This window comes from Symsagittifera roscoffensis, chromosome 6 (assembly GCF_963678635.1).
Source record: "Symsagittifera roscoffensis chromosome 6, txSymRosc1.1, whole genome shotgun sequence".
In the NCBI taxonomy this organism is placed as follows: domain Eukaryota; kingdom Metazoa; phylum Xenacoelomorpha; order Acoela; family Convolutidae; genus Symsagittifera; species Symsagittifera roscoffensis.
Window position 1 is genome coordinate 46,936,933 of NC_087067.1, and position 8,812 is coordinate 46,945,744.

The 8,812-nt window shown below is 35.4% G+C and overlaps 1 protein-coding gene across 1 annotated transcript in view; it reads right to left on the minus strand.

Annotated features, from left to right (window-relative positions):
* The window catches only part of LOC134848367 (leucine-rich repeat-containing protein 23-like), a 28,329-nt gene extending 21,582 nt beyond the window's left edge, over positions 1 to 6,747 (minus strand). Inside the window, exon 1 of the mRNA XM_063865778.1 lies at positions 6,676 to 6,747. The gene's annotated coding sequence lies outside the window, so the exon portion shown is untranslated. The remainder of the gene's footprint in view (positions 1 to 6,675) is intronic.
* Positions 6,748 to 8,812: the final 2,065 nt, after the last annotated feature.

Sequence of the window (8,812 nt, forward strand, 5' to 3'; positions counted from 1 at the left end):
CAAAATAATCGCACGTTTTTTGACAACACTGGTTTTTGGAGTTATTAAGTATTTGTACGCTGTCTCGAATCGTTCGATGTTTGCGATTTTAACGGGTACGTTTCCATTGACTACATTGAGCAAACATTCACAAATAAGTGTTATGATCTCACGATTTGAAGTTTTTCTAATTAATCTTCTTAGCTGGTCAGGTTTCAGTTGTACCATATGCCGCAGAATAGATAAGTTTTTCTTTTTCATTTGTGATTGGAGTAGTTTCTGCTTCAGATAAGGGTAAATAAAAACTGTTGGCACAGGTGGTGTGATATTTGAAAAATATCTCAAACAATCTGATGTACGGGGGTCCAAGTCGATTAGAAGATGTCCAAAAGAGTCTCTGGTAGCTAATTCGTAACAGTTTCTCAAAAATTTTGATACATTCAATTGTCTTCCTAAAAGATCTAGTTGCTGAACGTCGCGAGGCGATTTGAACAGAATGATGTGTGAAGTGTTCAAATCAATCGTACGCGACCATCGACTTTGTTGAAACAAGTTATGCTTAACATATATTACATCTATCCCTCTATGTCTACCCGCTGTCGCTAAGCTAACAATTTCCCTGTCATTATAGATGTCTTCACATGAATCATCGAAAACTAGAAGAACATTTTCTAATTTTCTCACAGATTCGAATCCGTCGAATTTCATGAACTCCACATTCACTTCGCGAGAAGACACTTTTACTGAGAATGCAGGTTGCATCTCTTTGTAAAGATATAGAACGGTTCCAAATTTAGGGTAAAAAGTATTTCCCATCAGAAGTTTCAAAATTAACTCAGTTTTCCCGGATCCTGAAGGTCCCACTATCGCCATAAAAATTCTTGTCGAAGTATCAATCACTTTATTCATATTCTTGGATTTGGTAGTACGTAACCAACCAAGCCTGATAAAATCGAGAACCAAACTGACGTTTCTTCGCAACTTAATTTAGTGAAAGAAAGTTTGAGAATGCAGAAAAGTAGTAAAATTAGAATTACTACCATTTGCGTAACAAAAACTACTTCAGACCTTGGCAAAGTTACATTGTTACAAAACTTCCATCATTTTTTTTCACTGTTTGTCTCGTTATAAACAAACTCTGTTACTAATGTTGCGTCAGGTTCATCTACTGCTGTTGTTGCTTCTGACATTTGAGAAACTATTTATTCTACAGACTGTGTTAGACTTTTTCTCTCTGTGAATGAAGCTTGTAAGAAATTAAATTACTTTTGAGAACAGTAAAAAATTTCATAACGTGTGAAATCTCTATCATTTATGTCATGCATTTCTAAGACAAAGTTTGCTGGGATATTTGCAGTTTTTTTGTAGTACATTATTTTCTTCACAGTATCCTCTTTCACAATCGTCTTAATCTCATCTGGCAATTCACTGCTGTTTAGATCCATCTGAACTCCTGGCTGACGTTTGGGTACTAAGACTAGTTCGGGAAGATATACTCCTCGCTTGCTGGCTAACATTTCTGATAAACTTGAATCGCTGGAAGTATACAAATTGATCAATAACTGGAAAAAACCTCTTCAACGTAGACAACTCTTCTTCGGAAATTATTATTTGCTCCTTCCTCTGAACAATTTGGCCACTGCAATCAATACGCTCTATTCTCGTTAATGAAATTTCAATATCACCCTCTGGAGTCATCCACGCACAAAGCATTGAATTTGGTGATAGGTATGTCTCCACTTTCGCTGATCTCTCGCTGTTGTTCATTTTTCAACCAATCATAAAAAACCTTGGTTTTCTTCAGGGCACAATGATTCCTGGAGTTGTAATGTGGAATATGTTTATTGCAACTTGGATAATTTTTAAAATATAAGTTTTCAACCCGAGGACAGCCCAAATCATCTAGGTTTTCAATCTTTCGGTCCAAGTACTTGGCCAAAAATTCTGTCTTTTCTTTTCCTTTAGCGTAAAAAACGGCACCGGGATTTCTCAGCACAAAACTCTGAAGTATTTGATTCAAGTTTATATAAAGATAATCACCGTTTTCCCAATGGAGACCGTGTAAATAATTTGTTAACCAGTTGTAAGCTTTTTGTTCAAGCTTTGGTAGTATATTGAAATTCACTGGAGGTAGGAAAATGAGTCGATCGCTGTAGTCTGAAGTTGTTATTGCTAATTCTTTAACCACAAAGGCGTTTTTCTTGTAACGAAAGCCTTCCACGTCAAGCACAACTGATCTCTCGCCTAGCATTCTAGTAAATGATAAACTTCTGGTTTTTTCAACTTAATGAAAAGGCAGAACGCTATTCCACTCAAATGTCCCAATAAGCTGTTGTTACAGTTCCAGGGCAACATGTAACAGTACGTGGGACCCTGTTGATAAAATTCGTGCATAAATCCGACCGCATCGTGCAAAATAGCGTGCAATCGTAAAATTTTGGAATTTTTCAAGTATTTGTCCAAGGAAGAGTTATCAATACCAATCAAGCCACCATAAGGTCTCAACTTAATTAAAATGTCGTAGTTAAGGTTATCAGAACTAACAAAAAACAGAGAACATGCAGCTAGAAAATAGTTGCGTCGGTTAGAATTATCAGGATAAGTTTGTTTCAAAGACGTATAAATTTCGTGAATTATTTTCAAATCAATAGGAGTTACTCTGCTTTTTTGCAATTTCATTATTTATTTTTTCCAACACCTCTCCAACCTGCTGAATTTCAAGCCAGTGGAAATAAAAGTGACCTTGCAAATACCATTTAGTCTCATTAAGATAACGGTGGTAAATAATTAAATAAACCACCGGAAGTTTTTTGTATTTTGATAGCTTGTTGAAATATAGACGGATTTTTCTCTCCAAGTCTTTATCAACCCTTTTTGAGGTAAAATCAAACGAATAGTCGAATACGTTTTCATAATCAGCAAAATTCAAATCGCTCACAGTACCATACTGTTGTTTTGTAGAAATGCACCAAGAGATTTGTTGAACCTCACTCAAATAAAATTGTTCTTTGAAAATTAACTCGTATTCTTTCTTTGAAATTTTCTTTGCCCTTTCGAGGAAGACGACGTAGCGTTCATTACTAAATTTGAAAAATGAGTTTTTTTCTGCGGTTGAAAACACTCTTAATTGTAAATGTTCATTATCAATATCTTCAGTACACCAAGTTCCCTCTAATTTCATTTTTCTTATTTCAAAATTTGTCAAATTTATCATTTGGTATATTTTGCCCAGAAACGGCCGCCGCCTTTTGAGAGTAATTTCAATTTACTACACCATAAAATTTAGGTCAAGTTAAGGAATTAGTTTACTGCTGCCAACAGTTAAGCTACGCTGCCAAATTGGCCGGCGCATTTTTATTATATACCATAAAAGTCAATTCCCCGTTCACTAACAAATTTCAACTAGGTCGAAAGTTCATTTGCCCGAAACAAATATAACAATTAATATGATTCATATAATTAACCAGGACCAATAATTAGGACCCCAAAAATTGGAATTAGAAAGAATTTTGTATCGTGTCCCTTGTTGTTAAGCTAAACTTAGCAAGATCCTAAGTAGGGGGTCTTCTGCTTTTTGGGTGGAAAATTTCTTTCGTTTACAAAATCCTAGGATAGGGGTCCTCCAAAAAATTAAGGACCCCTTTCCTAGGATTTTGCTTTACGTGAGGACCCCCCCCCCCCTTAGGAAGGACCCCCCCTTAGGATCCGGGACACGATACAATACTACTCAATCAACTCCTGAAGAAAAACAGTTGCTGCTAAAAAAAGCTGGCTTAAAGGTGTCAAGTAAATTTATCGGTATCATCAATGATAAAACATATAACGCCAATATCAATAGAGCAACTTTGAAAAACTGCGCGAGTATAAATTAATTGATTTTTAGCTTTTCATTTGACTTATGGCTGTACAATTTTTATCACCTAAGATTAATAACTGACTAATTGAAATGATTAAAATTATATTTTTCAAATAAACAATGGGTACCGATTTTAGTGGAGATTTATTTCAAGTCCAATTCCCTACCCACTCATAAAAGTTGATAAAAAAAATTAACCATAACTTTACGAATTTAGAGGCACCTAACATAGTGATAAGGAGTTCATTTTCAGAACGCCATATCAAGTGTTTGATCCTTGCCATGGCAAAGATAAAGGGTGAGAGCGAGCTCTAACTTGACATCTAGCTTCCGGTTTACCACAGCCTGACCGATTTCAGCTGCACTAGTGGTACCAAGTGAAACTTTTAGCGGAAAAAACCGGTCTTGAGTGGCAAGTAAGAGCTTTCCTCGACAAAACAACTGAGTCTGGAATGTGGCAATTTAATACAAAATTGACTATCCTTATACAGGTTTGTTAAACCCACAGATAGCTCCTCTGCAATTCGGAGGAAGCACAATTAATTAAAAGAAAAATTCTTTCCTTTCTTCTTTCGGAGAAAATTTAGCGTGTTCGAACTTCAACTTAATTAGACAATAAGCCACAATAATCTAATTCTAAAAGGGAGAGCGCCAAACAAACGCATTTAATTAGTCAAAATTTTCCAAAAAAAAAGCCCAAAAACGCCATTTTTGACCTGTGTTTTCAAAAATTTGCCAGCGGCGCAAAATTTTAGTAAAAAATGGGGTCTTCATAGTGTTCTGGGAGTGTTCGGAAAACCAATTTGGTCGAACTAGAAAATTTTTGAAAATCAAATTTTGTTTGATTTAATACCTTTCAATTTATCCATTTACGACAATTGGACACAAAATAAGTTAAATATTTAACTTGATGGTAACAGCTATTTGGTTATTGGCAATTCATTTTTGAAATCTGCATCATATTTAGCAGCTTTAAAATTTCGAAAAAAAAGCTATATCGGGGAATAAACGTCAATGAAAATATCTATTCTACAATGAATATTGGCACTATGAACAGTCAATTATTTTGGAAGCATCAGTGGTGGCTTCTGAGGTCGATTCAAGATAATAATAGCGTATTTTTAAATAGAAATTTTCTTTTCGTGTGATGATGATGATTACAAATCAAAACATTTAATCTTAATTACATTCTAAAATATGCAAAAAACTACTATTCCTGGTCTTGTGAAATCAGGTTCTCTCTAATTAAGGAAACAATCGATTTCAAAACGTTTAATCAATTTATTCTGCATCGGTTGGTCTTTTGCGCTGGCTAAAATGGAGATATTACAGTTACTCAGAAAAACAACTTCTTCAAAAAAACATGCTAGTTTTGTTCGCGAAAAGACTTCAAACCATATACACCGGTTGGCTCAAATTGAAAAAATAACAAAATAAGACGTAAATCCGGTGATTATTGGTTGAAAACAATGCGAAAAAAATTCTTTGAAATCACTAGCAATACCATAAAAATGGCATTGCAAGCTAGCAGACAGGAAAGGAAAAAAGAATTTAAAAAAGCCCAAATAAAACGGAACCATTTTTGAAGAAAACATAATTAAAAAATTTCAAAATGTTGCCTGAAAGGATGTTCTATTTGCGGAAAACAAGCCAAGACACACTTTCGGAGGCATTTATTGTGCAAAAAATAAAAATTCTTGCCATGAAAATTTTTGCATTTTCAAGTCAATTCTGAGATTTTTAACGTTTTATTAGCAATCCGGAGGAGAGCAGACACATTATGCTTCCCTCGAACGGCCCAAAACTTGGTTAGTAAGCGGATAAAAAATAAGCCGAAATTGTTTAGGCCACAACATTTTCAAGCAAAAAAAAACAAAAAAAAGGAAAATAAAAGAAGTCAAGGTTAACAGATTTACAAATTGCAGGATTAAAAGAAAGCATAACAGGCAACCACAATGAAAATTGCATACAGCAAAAAAATTGTACTTAGAACGCTCCAATAGCATTGAATGGATTTGGGCTTTTGGCATATGGACGCATCGTTAAATCAGACCTTGACCAAAATTAGGGCTTTTATAGTGTTCTGGGAGCGCTCGAAAAATCAATTTCTTCGACAAAAAAATAAGAGACGAAAATTTCGAATTTTTTTTTGAACTTCCGCACCCTCGAGAAAATTCTAGATTTGCTCCTGCTAGTGATAAAAACCCAATAGGATTTCGTCGGTTTCTTACTCAAAATAAAATTTGATATCTTTTTGAATACTTTCTATAAAAGAAACTGTAAAGTATTTGCTGAACAAATTAGTTTTTTAGCCGTGTTAGACTGTGAGTGAGAATAAAAACGGATATATTTCTTTAATGATTCTTATAAAACTCGATCAATTTATTGGGTTTAACATGAGGCGAACACTTGAGTGATTTTGCTTGGAGAGCTTTTGGTTTTTTCACGCTCAACTCTAAGTTATCAACATTATTTGCAAACAGCCCGTAAGCAAAAATCCATTTAACATCATATTTCAATGTTTTTAAAATTAAATGTACTTCGAATTACTTTTCACACAGGCAACTGAAAAGCCCTAGCCTCTTTTTCTCTCCCCCCGCCCCCCTCCCCCCCACATTTACGTTTCAGTTTTGAAAAACAATTTTTACGTTGTCATAAATGTAATGAAATATTGCATGGTGAACAAATTAACTATTTGAACAGATTTGTTCTTCATACTTAACATCGTAACATCACGCATTCAGCCATAATATTACCCAAGAAAACAAAGAAAATTGAAAATTTGAAATGTAGGTGGGGGGAAGGGAGGAGGAGTTGAAAAGAGCTAAGCCTTAATTTACCTTCTCCCCCTCTTCTTCCTGCTCTTCCTCATTTTCATCCCCCTCCTCCCCCGCAGTTGCATTCTCAGCGCCCTCCCCTCCAAAATCTCCCCCCTCTCCATCCTTGCCCCGATTGCCCCCTCCATTCGTAATCTCATCGTCCTCATCGTCCCCTCCAGTCTCTCCCCCATCTTGCCCATTCACTTCGTCTTCTTCGGCTACTGTCTCGGGGTAGTTTGAGGCACCGGGTCCTCCGCCGTCCTCGTTTTCAGACATGCCGAATCAAGAGTTTTGGACTGTGGCGACAACTCAATGGTCTAAACCTAATAATGTAATAGTGTTTAATATAATTTAAGGTTTTGTTTCAAAATTAAGACCAAAACATTTTTCCTAATTCTGTTAGAACCAATGCAGGCAGGAAATTTTATATCAGATATCGAAAACAGGCTCAGGGCATTATTCCTGCCTTTTCGAATGGTAAATCAAAATCAGAGCGGTTAAGGCCAAATTTTTGTGTTTTGAGGCTATGCTACCAATTACAAATCCGGCTATTTTTTTCGGTTGTTGATGCAACATTTAATAGACCAGAAAAACAGCCTCCAGCCTCTTCATGCATTTGTTGGAAGCATGCACTTTTCACACAGAAGCATTCAGCATAGAGTATCTAAGTTGATTTTTCTGATCGAAATGCTCCGCCCATCATTAATACACGAGCATGAACAAATCTTATTTTGAGAAAATTAAGTACCCTCGTTCATTGAGCTTTGGATCGAAAGTGGTGTATTTGCTCAATTCAATGTTGCTATCTCATCTTTACAAATCAAAGTTCAATTCATTGCTGCTTCAATTTTGCTACTAATAACAAGGTTGAACAAATTAATCCAAAGTAGTAAGTTAGTTGTTCACACAAAAAACATAACAAGTTTATTGCAAAAATATTTCAGAAAAATGTTATCAGTGGAATTCTCAGGAGTTCAAAAGTGTCCAATATAAACATGTCAAGGTCAAGATACATGTCAAGGTCAAGGTACATGTCAAGGTCAAGATGGCATCCAAATGCATCTTTGACAGGGTAATAGAAATTACTCTTTGATTACTTTTAACCATAGCCCCTTCCCTGTTCTTTCTGTATTTAGAAACAATACAACCTTAAGCAAATCTGTTTTTTCATCATTACCGGGCCAAGCTGATTTTTTGGTTGTGACAAGGTTTCCAAAGTTGTTTTCCCTGGATGCAATACATATTCACCCAATTTGAAAAAAAAAATGAAAACAGTTTGGTATCAAAAAGCTGATAGAATCGAAAGATCAATGATTGAACCAGGGGCAGATTTAGGATTTTTGCGAGGGGTGGGGGCGGATTTTCAAAAAATTTCGAAAATTTTGTCGACCTTTTTTTTTAGGTCGACCAAATAGATTTTCTGAGCTCTCCAAAATCATGATAAAGACCCCATTTTTACCACATTTTCTGCGTCGCAAGCAAATTTTGGCACCAAAGGCGCCTTTAGAAAAATTTTAGGGCCATTCAGCTAAAAACGGATATCTTGAAATAGTATAATAGTCGAATCCCTGAGGATGGGGGGGGGGACACTCCACCCCTAAATCCGCTGGTGGGTAGAACACTATGAGCTAAAATAGGACTTTAGCTAGCAAGAATTTATCTGGAATCCACATAAAACGCAGATTGTAGAGACAATTTCCGCGACATGATTGTTTTGAATTCCAACGACAAACAAATCATGGTGGAATTCTCAGTAAAACAGCGCATTTTTATTAATGATTAGAGATACATTTCGGAACCCAAAAAAAACATGTAATTTAGTAACAAAATAAGGAATCAAGCCCAAACCTACTGAATCTGAAGACAAAACGCAAAATCCAGCCACAAAATGCTTAATCTAATATCAAAATGCAAAATCTAAAAACAAAATACACTATATCGATTAAAAAAATCTCATACAGACCTAAGTTTCAGGTTTTTTTCAAAAAGTTGGAACTTGACGAAAATGAACAGATTTATTTCACAGGAGAAGCGAACTAATAACCAACAGCAGCACCTTTCAACTTTATTACAAAATTTACTCTCGTAGGGATAGATTTATACAGTTTTTTTCACAAAATCAGATGAGCCAAATTTTGCTTAATCCTTGATCAAATTT